Source organism: Eubalaena glacialis, chromosome 20 (genome assembly GCF_028564815.1).
Source record: "Eubalaena glacialis isolate mEubGla1 chromosome 20, mEubGla1.1.hap2.+ XY, whole genome shotgun sequence".
Lineage (NCBI taxonomy): Eukaryota > Metazoa > Chordata > Mammalia > Artiodactyla > Balaenidae > Eubalaena > Eubalaena glacialis.
Window position 1 is genome coordinate 28,467,756 of NC_083735.1, and position 19,145 is coordinate 28,486,900.

Sequence of the window (19,145 nt, forward strand, 5' to 3'; positions counted from 1 at the left end):
TTCCTGAGTCTTCTGAGCCTTAATTGTCTTCAAGTCAAAATAATCCACATGCCAAAGTGGCACTTTTTGGGGGAAGCTTATTCTGAACCCCTTCCGTTTCTTAGTACAGGACTTTAGTTGTCATTAAAGTTTAGAATTTATGGTGTTGACTTTGTTGTCATGTAGCTATAACACATGATATCTGCATATATTCTCAAAGTGTAGCCTTCTTTTTCTACCTTTGATATATTATATATCCTTCTTACAGTCTTCATTTGTCATATTTAAAAAATCTTCTAGCCTAGCTGTGAATCTGATGGAGGTCTTCCAACTCCTTATTTACCAACCTAAAACTCTAGAATGAAAGCAAACACTATGAGTTACTGTCATTCAGATTTCTTTTTAAAAAAGGGATTTAAGAACCAAAACTTTAAAATGACCATAATTGCAGAGGAAGTTGAGCTTCTTGAAAAATAATACATTGTTTTGTTTGTCCCATCTTACCAAAGACATGCAAGCTCTGACCTGGATGGAGACGTGCAAACTCTTACTTGTGAAGAAATTCTCTTGTCCATCACACTGGTTGTTTCATTTATTCCTAGTTTTCCTCCAACTCCTTAAGGGTCAGTTTTCCAAATCATAATAAACTTGATCTCTTTTTCAATCTCAGTAGTGAACATGGAAACATGCACTGGGCCCTGAACAGGAAGACTCATTATTTTTCTCTATCTCTTGTCACTTATTAGAAAATGCCCTCTAATAAACTGCCACAGTGCAGTTTATGGAACTCAGCTAGGACTGTGAATCCAATTTATGCCAGGAATTTCTTCAAGGAACATATGGCTAGACCTCATCTCAGACCAACTAAATCAAAATTTTGTTTGGGGAAGGGAAGGTCTGGGATTCAGATGAGTGTATTAAAACAAAAAAATTATCTGAGATATTCTGCTTAGAAAAATTTTGCTTCTCCCAATATCATTACAAAAATTATTTTAGATTTTCTGCTGATAGTTTTACAGTTTGTTTTTGTTTCTAAGTCTGTAATTGATCTTGACATAATTGTATAGGTTTATGGTCTGACAAACTTCAGGATCTTGCTTTATTTTTCTTCTAAATGGATAGTCAAGTAACTCAATATTCCTAGGTGATTCTGATGTGAAGTCAGGGTTGAAAAGTAAATTCCCAAACCCTCTTTGACCATGCAATCCATCTGACTTATTTATTTTTTCCTTTTAATTTTATTTATTTATGTATTAAATAAGCAACAAATGTACATCATGAATTATTTAAAATCTATTCAAGGTTAGCAGAGAGGAGAAAGTCTCCCTCTCTCCTGTTCCCTGGCCACTTAGTTTTCCCTAACCTTCCGAAGCAATCACTCTTAGGTTTCTTGAATATTCTCCATCTGACTCCTTTTTCAGCTAGGCAGCTATATACTTCTCTTACCCGTTGATCATGGAGAATGCATGCAGCACCCTCTCACTTGCTACTGGATAATTATCTAGGTCATTATTTTGAATTTCCAATCATCAGCCGTTTCTGCTACTCCCCTGATTTTTGTGTCCACTTCTAGTTATACCATTTCAGCATTAAGTATTTCAGAAGATACACCACTAGTCACGAAGGCCATGATAGCTCTCCCTCTATGCCCCCTACTTTCTTAATCTCAACTGTGTAAGCAAGGACTTCCTTGGTGGTCCAGTGGTTAAGACTCCACGCTTCCACTGCAGGGGGTGCGGGTTCAATCCCTGGTCAAGGAACTAAGCTCCTGCATGCCACATCGAGTGGCCAAAAAAAACCAAAAAAAAAAGCCAGCGATCCCCAGGTTTAAGAAAGCTTCAACTATTCCACCCATATTTATAAAGAAGAAAAAAAAAAACAAATCAACTGTGTAAGCTACATCAAATTTGGAATTGTTTTATGGATCAAAAATGTGAACAGCAATGTAATAGGAAGACAACTGAGCTTATGTTAAAAGATTTGGGTTTGATTTCCTCTGGGAATGCATCTTGCAAACTGTAAAGTACTTAACAAAGTGGAGTTTTGTTACCGCCACTGCTTTTGCCATCACCCTTATATGATGTGGGATTCCAAGAAGGCTCAGGCATAACCATAGGAAGATTGATTTGGTCTAGGGGTTGCACCTGCTGGCTACATTGTTAAAGTAATCACTAAATCAGAAAAGGAGAACCAGATTTTAGGACAGAAAGGAAATGCAGAGAGTAAGATAAAAAAGCAGACAGCCCAGCCAAAAAAAATTATTTTTGTATTGTACTCTACTGACTTTTTTGTTTGCACTTAAAAATGACTAATTGAGAGCACATTTGAATCTGGCATTTGCTTTAATCAGTGTTTCATAAGCAAGTTGATCTATAAAGGCCTGGACAATGTAAATACAAAAAATTAGTAGTTAGCCATAAGAGGGAAAGTTGATGATGGCCCTCAAAATTTCTAATTAGGATAAATGTCTGAAGAAAATACAGGTGGCCTCACTGTGTTTAGCTTTGTGTTTTAGCAAGTATTTGAGTTTATGACATTTCATTTCTCATAATAAGAATCAAGTCCGAAGTAACTCTTGTGATTTTCCAACTGGGAGAGAAGAAAATGTGCGTGACCTTGATTTACAAATGATGACCTGCCATATACAAGTTTGTCTCAGTTGTAGGCAAACTTCATCTGAAAGGCAGCAGATGAATATATAACAGTAATTGTACAGGTTTTTTAGAGTGAGTTTTTAAAAAATTGTTAAAGTATAGTTGCTTTGCAATATTGTGTTAATTTCAGGTGTACAACATAGCGATTCAGTATTTTTGCTGATTACATTCCATTATAGGTTATTACAAGAAATGGGTATAATTCCCTACGTGATACAGTAAATCCTTATTGCTTATCTATTTTATATATAGTAGTTTGTATCTGTTCATCCCATACCCCTAATTTCTCCCTCTGACTTCTTTCTCCCCATTGGTAACCAGTTTGTATTCTATGTCTGTGAGTCAAATTGGTGCAGCCATCATGGAAAACAGTATGGAGGCTCCTGTAAAAACTAAAAATGGAACTACCATATGACCCAGCAATCCCACTCCTGGGCATATATCTGGAAAAAATAAAAATACTAATTTGAAAAGATAGACACACCCCCACGTTCATAGCAGCACTATTTACAATAGCCAAGATATGGAAGCAGCCCAAGTGCCCATCAACAGAAGATGTGGTATCTAATTGTATAGTTTTTAAAGTCCACGATTATCGAGATGGAACTTGACCATTTGAGGGTTCTTTAAAATGAACTGTTTGAATGTAGGATCTGCTACTGGGAGTTAATATCCAGAACTCGGCAGATGTGCCAGCTGATTTTGACATCAGATTCAGTGGGGCAAAATGAGTTTGGGGACTTGTATTAGGTTTGGATATACATTTTAAGTAGGATTGATGTGGCTAAGGAGTGGGCTGTACAAATGATTTATTTTCTCCAGCAGAACCATTTGAAAAAAAAAGGTGTGCAGAAAAGCAATATAACATGGAATGAATCAACCCTTCTTATTTTGCTTGAAGTAACAGGTCAAACATAGAGATTTTTTTTTTTAAATGACATGAGTCTAACTGTTACACAAATAAATTTTCTCTTTTAAACATGCTAATGTCTTTTCATTTGCTTATTTATTATGACATATGTTCACCTCTTGGTTATTGAATTTCCCTGTTGAAATGGAAACTGCCTCTTCATTTTAAAAGTGATTGCCAAAGAGACATCCCAGGCATGTTTCTGCTTCCATATTTCTAAGCCAACCAACAAAAGAATCATTATCCCAGAGTCACAGATGTGAGAATGTCCAAGGCAGCGTATCTGTGTCACGCTGTATGGGACTTTTGACTCTGATTTCTGGATTTTAACTACGCGCATTTCCAACTCCACTGAACACTGCTTAGGTGAGCTAGTGTCAATAAGGTGAGTGCATTCATTTCTTTTTGAAAGCCCTGAGCTTTCCTCTTTCCAGGTGCCGAGGCTGCTGCAGAGTTGAGTGCCGAGTTTTGAAAACAGAATTGGGGATCAAACCACTTTAAAGCTAATTGCTGTTACATATTATTTTCATTTAATTAAAAAAAAAATCTGTCCTGTTCCTTTTGCCTCTCCCTGCCCAGGGCCCACATCAGTGGTGTTCAGAACTAATCTCAGAGGTTTATTGTAGTCACCTCGGCCTCCCTTGGTTTGCTAACTGCAGTCTCGCAGCCTCCGGGGAGCAGTTGTTATCAGAGATTCAACCTGTTCCCTCCCAGGGCTGGAGAGTCTCTGCCAGCGTTTCATTTCATTTTTGTTCCATCTGCAGGGGCTAGAAGCTGGTTTCATACTTGACATGTAAAGGCATTTGGGGCATATTGTTCATTTCAATATACATTAATGATGATTTTAAAGCCTGTATTGCAGTCCGGCTTTTCCACATGCTGTAGACCCCCATTACAGGCTGATTGAACACAGAAGTACCTGTGTTGAATTGGACAAATGCTAAAAGCATATTGTCTCCTGTCTTCAAAATATCTGTCAGAATGCCATTCACAGTCTGGTCAAGATTCCTGATTGTGAGGCCGACAAACAAACCAAAAAAATCAAGAAAAAGTGGAAACTGATTGGAAGGAAAGCCCCACCCCAATGCCATTCCATATCTCATTAATAGTATCAGGTTCTTCATAAAGCTAACATGGTAAATAGGCTTAGTCTCACCAACAGACTCTGGAATATTCAACTCTTCCCTCTGTCTCTACAGTGTCTTAAAAGTGGTGTTCAAAACTGTTGAACACACATTTCTAGAACTTTCATGGTTGAGTCAAGGAAGTATCTGGAAGGTTGGAAGGATGAAGGTGCACAGGTGTTAATATTTTCATATTTTTTTCTTTTGTTGTATTTAATTTTTATAGGAGTATAGTTGCTTTACGATGTTGAGTTAGTTTCTGCTGTACAGCAAAGTGAATCATATATCCACTCTATATAGTGGATATACATATATCCACTCTTTTGTAGATTTCCTTCCTATTTAGGTCACCACAGAGCACTGAGTAGAGCTCCCTGTGCTATACAGTAGGTTCTCGTTCGTTATCTATTTTGTATATAGTAGTGTATATATGTCAATCCCAATCTCCCAATTCATCCCACCCCTCCTTCCCCACTTGGTAACCATAAGTTTGTTTTCTGCATCTGTGACTCTGTTTGTGCTTTGCAAATAATTTTTGTGTGGACACAGTCTGAAAACCCATGGGATGGTTCCTGACTTCTGCTAGGCATTGGGACTTTGAAAATCTGAATCCCCTGTTTGGGTGCAGTGGCAGAAGCAGCCAGAAATCTTCAAGAATCACGTGTTAGTAGAAGAATTCACAGCTCTGCATGGTTCCCAAAATATAGCCTCGAGTAAAACAACAAACTGGCTCATTAGCACCTACTTTTAAACCCCTGCACTTAAGTGGCATCACTGCCTTGCAGTGAGGATGATACAAATCACCTGTGGATTTCTGTGTAGCCGGGAGCTCCAGCTCCACAAGTCATGCCAATTAAACAGTTGACCGGACTTCCTGCGGGGAGGAATCTTTTGCATCTTTGTGGCCAGCTAATGAAGGATCCTTTGAGCAACTATTTTTTTCCTTTTCCTCTTTTTTTTTTTCTATAAGAAAAGAATTTAAAATTAAAGAACCCCCTTGTAGAAGCTGTGCAGTTTTTATTAATATGTGTATAATTTACTAGCATTCACAAACCTGGTGAGTAACTCACACATATCCTCTTGAGATTGAAGAACAAGCTCTGACCTCCTAGGAAACTTCTCATTAGAATCAACTGACACAGCATCTTCTCTTCCTATTTCTTTTGCCTGCACTTAGGCCCTTCTGGCTGTTCATAAAGCTAGTTGCCAATATGGTACTGTACCAGCTGCCTCATGGTATATCTTAAAGTAAGATGTGAAAATGGAACCCAGGATGAAGTGTCTGTCAGCTCCATCAATTTGAGTACAATTAGTCTGGAGTCGGTAGAAGCCACAACTCAAGAATAGACTAGCAGATGTATTTGTGAAGACACCAGTTCCCCCCTTAGGGAGCAGGATGTACTTCCTGCCCTCCCCTTCCTCCTGTAATAGCCTACAGTTTAGGGTGTAAGTGAGTGGAAAAATCATACTGATGCCATATTAATTAGATCCATTAATACCGTGGGTTTTTCCGGAGAGGCTGCTATTTCAGTACATTGGAAGGGAGTGTGTGTTATTTCTCTCACGCCTTAGTATAGAAAGGGTAGAGCCGGGAGAGCTATAAAAATCACCATTATATAAAGTGTCTGACAAGTCAAGTAGGATACAGGTCAGAAATGATGTGTGACTCCTTTGTTCTGGAATTACCCGAGACTGACTTAAGTTATAACTTGGTCGCTGCTATCTTTCTTTGCAAGGCTGGGTCTAGGCTACATTGTGAAGGTATAAAGTGTCCCCTTTTCCCACCTATGTTGTCCCACCTCTTCACCCCCCATCTAGGGACTATTTGCCGCAAAGCGCTACTTCACCCGCCCCCGGCCCCGCCCCTCCCCTCCCCCGGCAAAGTTTGCTCTCAGGAAAGGTTATGACATTAATCTAAGTATGCATCAGTGTTTTCTTCTCTCAAAAGCACGGTAGGAGTAGCTGAGAGAGCCGTGGCCTTTGGGGACCAAGCATGGCTTCTAGGTACATCTGAAATGGCACAGGCTGAAATGCAGTATCCTCCGCCCCTCTGTACTGGGGGGGGAGACTTGCCCCCGATCTGCCAGCCTTGCCTGGAGAGTCAGCTGTGACATTGGCCTCAAGACCTCACCTAATAACTGTACTGGAAAGGGGAGAAGAGAATTCCTAGTATTGGGGAATAAATAGGGTTTAGGAAGGAAGGCACTTTGTTGACAAATATACATCAGATCCCTACTGAAGCGATTCATAGAATGAGTACATCTCCTGTTTTTTGTTTTTGTTTTTGTTTTTTTAAACATCTTTATTGAAGTATAATTGCTTTATAATGGTGTGTTAGCTTCTGCTTTATAACAAAGTGAATCAGTTATACATATACATATGTTCCCATATCGCTTCCCTCTTGCATCTCCCTCCCTCCCACCCTCCCTATCCCACCCCTCTAGGTGGTCACAAAGCACCGAGCTGATCTCCCAGTGAGATGCAGCTGCTTCCCACTAGCTATCTATTTTACATTTGGTAGTGTATATATGTCCATGACACTCTCTCACCCTGCATCTCCTGTTTTTAGAGACTTTTAAATTATGCTTTCAGAGTGGGAATTTTTTGTCATTTATTCATTTGTTACTTGGCAGCAGTTTTGTATACAAACTAGTGTTGTAATTTGTACGCTTCAATATTGATTGAGTTATTTGTTTCTTATAAGCATGTATTTTTACAGCCGAAAAGATTTATTTATCGGATATACATATATATGTATATAACCCCGCCCTTCAGTTTTAGATCACTTTTGACTAAACTTTGCTTAATACCATCATTTAGCTTTTAAAATGGTGAAAAAGAAGATTTAAACTCGGCATATATATAGCTCTCTCTACCTATCTATCTGTAGTGGGCCTTTCTGAATAAAGAAATTTTCATTGAAGACCCCTGGAAGATACAAGATAAAAATCAAACTTTGAACAGGGTAATGTACCTTCTGCCTTCTTCATGTCCATTAAAAGAACACTTTGTCAACATTGACTTTCTGGCTGTTTTACCTCTGCAGTGGTTATTTGTGTGTGGTTGAGTGTATATGCACCAGGATTGCCGGAGCCGTTTCAAGTATAGCGACCCATGCCCTTACACTCTCCAAGTTACCGCCAGTTATAACAGATCTCAGTATGGCCCCTTTCCCGTGAGTGTGTGACACACAATGATGGCTACAGTTGGGCCGCTGTTATTAGAACTCTGTGGAAATGGCAGAACAGAAGAATGTCTCATAAACACGTGTCATGCTTAGAAAGAACTTGGAGCGGACTGAGTTTCATCGGGAGACCGTTCTCTCAGTTACTCTTTGTTTTGCTGAACAGAGGGTGTTCAGAGTGGTCCTGATGTGAGCCGGGGCTTGACCGTTCTCTAAAGAACCAATCTTCCATTGTCAGTGATGGTCTAGAAACTTAGTTGCCATGCCTAGTGGGAGACCACTCATTGGACTCAAGCACTCACGAATGGAAGAATCGCCTCCATAATATACAGTGACAGATGCTCCCATGAATGTTGCCATTCTACTTCCCTATAAATTTCAATATATAGGCACACAGATAATTATTTGTTCATATTTGACTAAAACCAATGCTAATTTTGTGTGCATATAAATTTGAATGCGACTTGACATCACTTGGAATAATAATAATGGGGAGAAGAGCCCTGTTATTTATTGAGTGCATACTATGTGCCAGGTGCTTTATACAAATGATCGCATTTAATTTGCATAACAACTACGTGAGTTACATGGCGTTTTCTCTCTTTTGAAGTTTGGGAACCGAGACTGAGAAGCAGTGATATACTTGTTTACTTCCAATGTCCATGCTCCTTCATGTCTGCTGTGCTGTGATCCTAGGAAATTAATGTGGTGAAGAGTGCAAATGTCTTATTTGAGGCTCTCAAACAAATATCCCACGACGTGGACACAAAGCTTCCATGTTTCAGTGGCTTGCTTTGGATTATACAGTTACTATTTGAATGGCTGATGCTGCAATCCAGGTCTTGTCACTCTTCCTTCTGTACTGACCTCCAGGACTTCCCTGACGGTCTAGTGGTTAAGACTCCGCACTTCCACTGCAGGGGGCACGGGTTGGATCCCTGGTTGGGGAACTAAGATCCCGCACGCTGTGACACAGCCCAAAAAAAAAAAAAAAAAACTGACCTCCATCAAGTGAAAATGAATGACACTTTTGCTTCTGAGAAGTAGCCGCAGTGTGACTTAGCCAGTGGTTTGGTGGTTTAGTCACTTTTATGGCAGGAGGTAATTCCACCTGCATGGAGACCTGGGCTTATAGTTCAGTTGGTGATGCAAGAACATATAAGGTGATTGTACTGAGCAGGGCACCACCTCAGATTGTACTGATCCACACACACACACACACACGAACCACTGTCACTGCTCGTGTGTCTTTAAGTACATTCACAGGAGCCAGGCTGGCCATGTCGTGCCCTACAGATGCCATTATCACAGCAGCCTCCTGACCTTCCCTCTTAACATTTCTTCTCTCTGAAATGTCCTCTCTCCCCCTGTCTTGTCAGCTGCTCCTACTCTAGATGGTAGAGAGCATCTCTTACACATATGAGCAGAGGTCTTCTTCATTCAGGTTAGAAACCGTATAACTTATTTCTTTCCTTTTGTTGATTAGTAGACCCATGGGCATAGAAATTGACTCAAATTGTCAATGATTGGGTACAATACATAGGAAGGTGACAAATACTTGAGCTAACACCACTTTAGGCAAGTAGCGATTGATCGCCAGATTTGTAATTATGACTAATTTTTAATAGGTGCCATATTTTGAAGATACAGCCATTGGAAAATACCTCCTAAAGGATGGAAAACTAGGTAGCATCTTTTCTACAGAAGTATGAAGGGCGACTGCTGTTGGCTTTAATTGAAACTAAAGAGCTCAAGCTGGAGTCAGTTAAGACGTAAAATAGCAGCAAGGTGTTTATAAACTGAAAGAAGTTAATAAAGAGGATAGTAGTTCTGAGTGAGCTTGAGTGATTTCCTTTGGTTGAGCTTCTGTATGGATAATGTGGCAAGTGAGACAGTGGATGGCAAAGCACACACTTTGAAAATGCAAAAGTCTATAGGAATGTAAGAGATAATTAATACAGCACCTATATAATTAGGTAATTAATACAGTACCAGTGTCATATATGTAATTTTAAATTTTTTACTTACCCCATTAAAAAATAAAAAGGAAGTAATTTTAATGATATATTTTATTTGACAGGATATATCCAAAATATTATTATCACTTCAACATGTAATCAATCTTTTACATTCTCCTTAGGACTAAGTTTGGGGACTCTGGTGTGTCTTTCACATGTACAACACATTTCAGTTTGGATTAACCATGTTTCAAAGGCTCAGTAACTCATGTGGCTATCATACTGGACCTGTCAGACCTAGGGTATCTGTCTAGGAATGAGATACAAACCCCGGGATTCTTGTGTGAGCTGCAAAATCATCTATAAAGCTTTTACAAAATAAGCTTTCCTAGACCCCATTCGTAGAGGCTTTGACTTGGTAAGCCTGGGGTGAGGTCTCAGCATCTGTTTATGAAGCTCTGTGCGTGATTTTGGCAGTGACTTTCAGGTTCAGCTTTGCACATGAGCCTCCTGAGGGGGGCTTAGGCCTCACGCCTCTCCCCCACTCTAACTGCTCTTTTTTTTAACTCAGCAGATAACAAATTTGTTTTTATATTAAGCAAGGGATTGACGTATTAGCTGCTGTAACTTAAACAGTGAATTTTATAGGAGTGCTAACTTTTTCTCTCCGTTTAACCCTTGGTTGTGGGATAGTGGTTAGTGAGGCTATTTTTTGGGGGGTGGGGTGCACCCTGAGTCATGTGGGATCTTAGTTCCCCGACCAGGGATCGAACCCGCGCCCCCTGCAATGGAAGTGCGTAGTCTTAACCACTGGACTGCCAGGGAAGTTCCGAGGGGCTATTTGTTTAGAGTGTGGGTGGTCAAGTAGAGAGTTGAAACTGCCCCTCTTCTAGCAGAGGTGAGTGCTGGGGAAGTTGTCTTCACTCTGTTTTCTGCCCCCTTGGATGCCCATTACTTGTTTAACTCTCTGTGTCGCAACAGAGTCAGTAAAAAGGCAGAAATCTGGGAAGGTTCTGTTTCAGCCCCTGGCTAAATGCATTATTCTCTTAGCTACCCTTTTAAGCTTCTTGGTGGTTCTGTTTATCCAGCCACAAAATGTGGTAAATGCTGATGTATATGCACTCGGAGACCCCCAGGTTAAAACACTGCTGTGCTCTGTATACCATGTCACCTCAGGATTATGGAAAGCCACCCAGCATGCCCGTGAGTTAAGTAAGTGTTTATAGAAATTTGAACAAGGCTGTGCTTGAGAAGGTCAGATTGACTTGCTCAAGGACAGTGCGTTTCTCTAGGGCTCTGATTCTTCTGCCTCAGAACCAGTTGACTTCCTCCTATTGACTACTTTTCTAGTCATCAGCTTCCTTTTCTTCTCCCCTGCCCCTGCTCCCCACTTCAGAGAGATTAGATGGGCAGGCTGTGTGTTTGTGAAGACTTGCTTTCTGGTGACATTACCATGACCTGTTTTCTAACCCTCTCAGGGTTGGAAGAGACCTCAAAACCATTCAGTTAACCTCTAATATGATTTTTGCACATCATTTTGAATATCCTGACATTTAATCCTCTAGTTTATTTTTTAGCAACACCAATGATAGGAATTTCACCACCTCCTAAGGCAGTCCATTTCATGTCTAAATGGCTCATTTTCCCCTTTAATTTAACCGAAATGTTTATTTCTGTAACTTCTACCCTTTGAAGCTGTGTAGGACATCTAAACATGACAACCCTTCAAGTATTTGAAAATAAGGATTTTGGCCATGACACTCCCACCTCCATCAATATATTCCACCTGCCTTTTCTTTTTAGATTGAGTGATTCTGAGTTCTTCCAAGTGTTCCTAAGAAAACATGGTTCTAAGTTTCTTTACTTTCCTCTGAATGGACTTCAAGGACTATATATTAAATGTGATACTTTAATTAGCATGGCCCCTGTGCAAGTATGACATGCAAATTCGTGAAGCGTTCCATATTTTTTAAACATAAACAAGACGAAAAAACAACCCTCAGAATGGGAGAAAATATTTGTAAATGAAGCAACTGACAAAGGATTAATCTCCAAAATTTACAAGCAGCTCATGCAGCTCAATATCATAAAAACAAACAACCCAATCCCAAAATGGGCACAAGACCTAAATAGACATTTCTCCAAAGAAGATATACAGATTGCCAACAAACACATGAAAGGATGCTCAACATCACTAATCATTAGAGAAATGCAAATCAAAACCGCAATGAGGTATCACCTCACACCGGTCAGAATGGCCATCATCAAAAAATCTACAAACAATAAATTCTGGAGAGGGTGTGGAGAAAAGGGAACCCTCTTGCACTGTTGGTGGGAATGTAAATTGATACAGCCACTATGGAGAACAGTATGGAGGTTCCTTAAAAAACTAAAAATAGAACTTCCGTACGACCCAGCCATCCCACTACTGGGCATATACCCTGAGAAAACCATAATTCAAAAAGAGACGTGTACCACAGTGTTCATTGCAGCTCTATTTACAATAGCCAGCACATGGAAGCAACCTAAGTGTCCACCGACAGATGAAAAGATAAAGAAGATGTGGCATATATATACAATGGAATATTACTCAGCCATAAAAAGAAATGAAATTGAGTTATTTGTAGTGAGGTGGATGGACCCAGAGACTGTAAGACAGAGTGAAGTAAGTCAGAAAAACAAATACCATATGCTAACACATATATATGGAATCTAAAAAAAAATGGTTCTGAAGAACCTAGGGGCAGGACAGGAATAAAGACGCAGACGTAGAGAATGGACTTGAGGACACTGGGAGGGGGAAGGGTTAAAAAAAAAAAAAGTGATACTTTAAATATAATCTGACCAGCACAGATTCACAAAATATGGATGAAATAAGGAAAATAAAGGAGCAACGGAAACCTCTGTGAAGGTTTTCTTTTCTCCTCTGAGTGATCATAGAATTCACAATGTAGAAAATAATCGTGCAGAAAACTTCTTGCATTACTTTTGTGAAACCAAGTAGGAGAACAGTGGGATATTTCCTTTGCTAAATATTGCTTTCTGGTATTACACTAGCAGACTTGTTTTCAGGTTAACTTAATATAATAAGTAAACTATCCTCTGAAGGTCTTCTATAAGCATCCATATGCTTATATTCTTACCTTGAAGGCACCTATCTCTTTCTTGTACAGGGAGCAAACTTAAAACTATTAAAAAGTGGTATTTTTAACTTCTGAGTCTTGTTGCCCCTGCATGCCCCTTTTTAGTGTTTGAAATTAAACAGCAGGGAGATTTCGGCTGAATGGTCCAGGACCATTATAGTGAGCTAGACCTCTGAGATGCATTCCGCTGTGCGGAGCCAACAGACTACTTAATCCACATCATTGCCTGGCCTCTAGGGTGCGCACCCAATGGAAGGCATTTATTTACCAAATTAAAAGCACAGCAAGTAAAAGCCAAGGTATTATGCAAGCCCATTTATCGACTCCTATTCTGCTACTGTTTACTAAATTTCTCAGTGATGGAACATGATAGACGAGTTGATTCTTACAGTCACTTGGCTCCACTAAAGATGAAATACATCTTCCCTGCTTTATTCCTCTTGCATTGACAAAGCAGCTTATGGTAGAATTGGCGGTTATCCAGCACCAGCTGGAGAGAGTATGTAGATTTCAAGGTTTGTTTTTGTTCGTGTTTTTTCATTTTTGAATTATTCTGTCAAGTCCGCTAGATGCAACTACATATAAAGAGATGCTGGCATGCTTGGGATTCAGTGCCCGGTTCTCATGTCTGCTTACCTAAGTCCCTTCTTTCTCTTCTAGTGGATGTTCGTATATACATGGGTGAGTACACACATACATGTACACGCATGGGTGAACATGGATCTCTAAAAACCCACCTGTGGCTACCTCGGGTAGTGTCCACCCAGTCAGTAAACAGAATGAGAAGTCCAGGGATTTTTCAGACTACCACTGTATTGTGTGTTAAATTCTACTTGCTGAAATGCTTTTATCATCAAAGAACCTCTCATCTTTTTTAGCAGGATGGATGACAAACAGAGCTGGATATCTTTGTCCACCATCAACCCTGAGAGACAGAGGGATTTATGCTGCTCTTTTTATAAAAAAATTTATTTTATTCAAGTATAGTTGATTTACAATGTTGTGTTAATTTCTGCTGTACAGCACAGTGATTCAGTCCATTATGGTTTATCACAGGATATTGAATATAGTTCCCTGTGCTATACAGTAGGACCTTGTTGTTTATCTATTCTATGTATAATAGTTTGCATCTGCTAATCCCAAACTCTCACTCCGTCCCTCCCCCACCCCCCTCCCCCTTGGCATATGCTGCTCTTTGAAGAGTAAGATATTAGATATAATAGTGATGAAATGTGGGTAGACAAGGGAGAAATTGTTTATGTCATTATTTCAGTTAGGATCTTCCTGCACTATGCTTTCCTAACCCCTGCCCTTTCTTGTATACTGACCAGGCTTTATTAATTTATTCTTGGTTCTCTTTGACAATTTTGCCCTCACTGATAATCTCCAGTATGAAGTCAAATTGATCAAACCAATGTTTTCTCTGGAATGCTCATTCATAAGTCACAGGCTTCTGGGATACATTTGCCCTTTCCTGCTAATAAAATTGCAAGGCACTCTATGCGAGGGCAACTTAAAGCCTATGCATCTAAAACTCATGGGTACCCTGGGTCTGGTGAGTGTATCATGGAATTGTAGTTTACAAACACTTTCAACAGCAAACTTGTTTTTCAAACTAAATCTTTTCTGGAAGCTCAGTATTGGATATAGATAAATGAATTGTAGTTCTCAGGTGGAACTGAGGATGGATAGTCCAGAATCCCACGGCATGATATGCTGAGAAAGTTGCTTATATGGTTTCCTCCTCATTCACTGACACAAGACTGAGGGACTCAAAGGTATGTCACATCATATTTTTAATCCTACTTCTTGCAGAATAATGGATGGTGCTTCTTCCTAGCACATTTGCGCCCCACTTAGGACACATTTTCTGTTGTTCAATATAAGGAAAACATGCTGGTGTTCAGAAACTATGACGTACACACACATATAGACCACACACACACACACACACACACACACACACAGTAAATTTTTGTTGGATATCCATGTATCTCATTGGATGCCTGAGGTCAGTTAACAAGTTACTGTTGAAACCTTGATCATCAAGGACTCAGCTATCAGTTTTTCTAACATCACTTAACTTGGGCAACACAAAACAAAACAAAAATTTGTAGTAGTGAGGAAGTAGCTCACTCATGAAAAACAACAACAACTGCAGAAACCAACCCTCACTGGGGAGATAGTGGCTACTCTCCTGACCATTTTAACTTTTTGTTAAAGGCTTTAGTGCCTTCAAATAAACAGTAAATAATCACTGGAAAAGTAGGCAATTTCCAAAGGAATCTAATATGGTAATTGATTAGTCACTGAGAGAATGGGAGATGTTGCTAAACTGTAGTAAATCCATCTCTTTGCCCCAGTTTGCTAGTTAAATGGAAAATACGGTAGCAATGAAAGTGAAATCTGTTGGCTATTTTATGCTTCATTTACATTGTATAAAACACACATCATAGATGATTGTCAGCATGAATATGGACTGTGTTTTTCAAAAGCTACGTATCCCCGTTTCTTCTTTGGTGATGCAGAACAGGATGTAGTGGGGGTTAGTGGCATTAAGAGGTCAAAAAGTGTTGTACCAGAGGTTTTTAACTATAGATTTTTCATAGAGATGGCAATAAACTGAGGTTATAAATTGAGCAATTAATTAGATTTTTCTCCATGTAACCTGTTCTTCCTATATAAATACTTTAGTGGATAGAGTATTACTAACTTAATGTTTTGCCTCTGTAGTGATGACCAAGGTGAATTTATTCAAGCCCATTTGTTATTTACAATGGCAATGTCAAAATTTTAGATACTTTTGCCACAGTATCTCTAATGTATTGAATTTTAACCTTTCCTGAATTTATTTTATTATGACATTGTGATTTTTTATTATTTAACCTTTTAGGTTAAAAATATTCCTTGGAGAAGTGAGTTTCATAAGCTTATTCTACACGTTATAAAATAAAAATTTCCCCCCACTTTGTCAATGTTATCACAGTATAATTTATGTACAATAAACTATATCTATTTAAAGAGTACTCTTTGATGAGTTTCGATACCACCACAATCAAGTAAAGAACATTTCCATCACCTCCGAAAGTTTCTTGGTATCACTTTTTGGTCTATTCCAATCCCAGCCCCAGCCTATGACAACTACTGATCTTGTTTTTTGTCACTATAGGACCTAATATTTTGTTTGAATTTGCCTTAAAACTACCTTTTAAAATGTCAAGACCTAGTTTTTTTGCTGTTGGCAAACATGGTAGAAAGAAAACTATAGTAAAAATTATATTGTTTGGCTTTTCATTTGGGAGGTATAAAGACTCTGTAAATATAATGGATTATTTGTGAAGAAGTGCCTGAAGATAACACCCTAAAACCTCTATTATGTCATCATCTAGAAATACACAAACATTACAAATTTATACCAAAGGATTTTTTATGAATAAAGTACAAGACTCCTAAACATCAGATATTGAAAACAGGTTTGTACTATTTTGAGACTGTAGTACATAGTTAAGTTTCACTCTACATTTTTATAATGTTTGTTTGGTTTCCAAACTTAATACAATGTAATATTTAATTTAAAAATCATTTATAAATTGTGCTTTATCTCAAATAATAATAGTCATAATAAATTATGCTTAAAATAAAGTGGCATGGACCACTTGTTAAATAGAAGAAAGTAAATAATTTTCTGTGCAAGTTATGATTAACTTTAAATACATAGAGTATTAAAAGGAACTTTATGATAAAATATTTAAAAACATATTGATTGTAACTTAAACTGTCTTCCTTATTATGTCACAGAGGAATGATTAAGAGCATAGGTTCTTGAGTTAGGATATCTGGCTTGGAATCCTGGATCTGCGGTGTACCAGGTGTGTGATCTTGGGCAAGTTATTTAATTTCAGTACACTTATCTATAAAATAGGGAAAGTAATGCCAACCTACATCATAGTGTTGTTGGGAGGAGTAAACAAGTTTAGCCATGTAAAATGTTTAAAATAGGATCAGACACACAGGAAGATGTCTATTATTATTATCCCTCCCCAAAACAGTTAATTCTCCCAGTTTTGAAAAAATAATATATTATTATGTCACAGTTCAACATTTCAGAAAAATTTGGGAAACACTCCACTGGAAGATTTCTCATTTTCATTCTCCTATGAAATATTTCCTCTCTTTCTGGCCCTATGGTACTGTCCCAGGTGCTGAAAAGTCCCAGGCCCTTTTTGCTATACTACCCTTTATACTGAATACTTTAATTCTAACTAGAATCCCTTGGGTTACAGCATCCTGAGGTTGGTACATAATTCTATGAAATTAATGTTGTCTGCTTGGTAGTAGAAAAGCAAGGAAAAATTGTTTGATGATCGAAAGACGTGGGAAAATGGGTCACTTGTCAGTTAAATAACCAGCCATCTCTTATCTCACTTGCATTGAAACCACGTTTTGTGTATTTTTCATATTTACATGAGAGTAAAGGTTCCCAATTTCTTAATTTAATTTGCCAAATAGTTGGCTGTCCTGCCTAAGTACTTTTGATCTGCAATCACTTTCAAGGCCAAGGCAGCTTTGTCTAGTGCCAGGAACAATTAATTTCTCATGACTCTAATAAAGAATGTTTCACTTGGTTGCGCAGGTAAATAGTGAGTTTGTAGTCAAATAAACAAACACACAAACAAACAGAAAGGATATTTACAAATTACTTGTGAGATTTCTGGAGGTCAGTGTCCATGTCTTATACATTATTATATCCTTGGCAATCAATAGTGTTGGCACATATTAGGCACATAAACTCTTGAGTAATTGAATTGACTTACTTGATTTCCAAGGCTAAGTCTGAAAGCTGAAACTTATCTTCATTGACTATCTTTTTCACATGAAGATTTGGATGATAAATTTCTACTGGTACGTCAAATTTCTCTAAAAATAGCAATAAGCAAATTGTAGGATGGATAATCTAATGTAGTGATGAGGGCTAGAGATGAAATTGTTCCACTTGGTCAGTAATATTCACAGGTAGCTTGGAATCTCCTCTTTCATCTCAAAATGTATATATTCTTAGTCCATTTGTTAAGGATATAACATAGAGCCTTAAATTATATATATTTTCCATATGGATTTTCTAAAATTTCTTTCTTGGTTTATGATGTGAATGATATACAAGAAGAAAAACTCACCAATTAACTCCTAAAGAAGGAAATAGTAGTTTATACATGTTTAAATGTGTAAATTCTATCAATCCCTCTCAACAAAAATATAATCATAAAAGTTTACTCAACTCTGTTGTGAAAGACTAGTATTAAAAATAGTTGTGTAATTGTGTTGTCTCCAGGGGGCACATATGCTGAGTTTATTATTTCAAGTGTCCTAAAGGCAGTGGTACCAGATTTAATATGAGGCTCCTCCAAAGATGCCAATTCCTATTAGGAGAATTTTGTATATTCTAATTTTGTTTCCCTCCAGATTTCTACTTATTGTACTAAAAACAAAATAATTCCAAAAAGAAAAATAATAGTTCTGTATTTTATTAGCATAGGATATGAACAGAAATTTAATTGGTTTATAAACCATCAGTATTCAGATGCCATAAGAATAAAGAAAATCCTAAAACTGTTTATATTGTAATATAAAATCATTCTTGGGTTCATGTTAATGAAGAGAACCATTTTCACTGACAATCACCCTATATTCTAATTTATATCAGTGAAACTTTATTAGTTAAATTTTATTTAACAGGTTATCTTTTTCTGACTTCTAGTCTGTTTTGTTTGCAGTATATTCTATTATTCTCACTTTATTTAGAAGATAATTTACTTTTTATACTAGCATTTTTTTTTTCATTAAGGGTTTAAAATACATCTTTGGATAAAACACTAAAATCTACTACCTGACTTGAGAAAGGAAAAATTTTAACTTTTATTGAAAAGCCTAATGACTGTTATGAAATTTTAGGATTTCATAGTAAGTTAAATCTAAACAATTTCATATGGATTTTTGTATATTAGCTGACTCATAATACTGAAATATAGAAATGAATTTAATAACATTTTAGTGAAAATATAGCAAGTTCTACTAATAAGAATCAGTGGTTCAATTTTGATTTTAAAAGCCATCAATTGTTGCCTTAGAATTGTTCCAAAATGAAAATATCTTTACTGGGGGCAGGGGAAATGTGGAAAATTAAAGGGAATGGTTT

The 19,145-nt window shown here is 37.9% G+C and overlaps 1 protein-coding gene and 1 pseudogene across 2 annotated transcripts in view; both read left to right on the top strand.

The window, feature by feature from the left end:
• The window catches only part of UNC5D (unc-5 netrin receptor D), a 600,815-nt gene that overhangs the window by 194,676 nt on the left and 386,994 nt on the right, over positions 1-19,145 (top strand). The gene's annotated exons all lie outside the window — the stretch shown is intronic.
• Positions 11,685-11,779, top strand: LOC133081504 (U6 spliceosomal RNA; annotated as a pseudogene).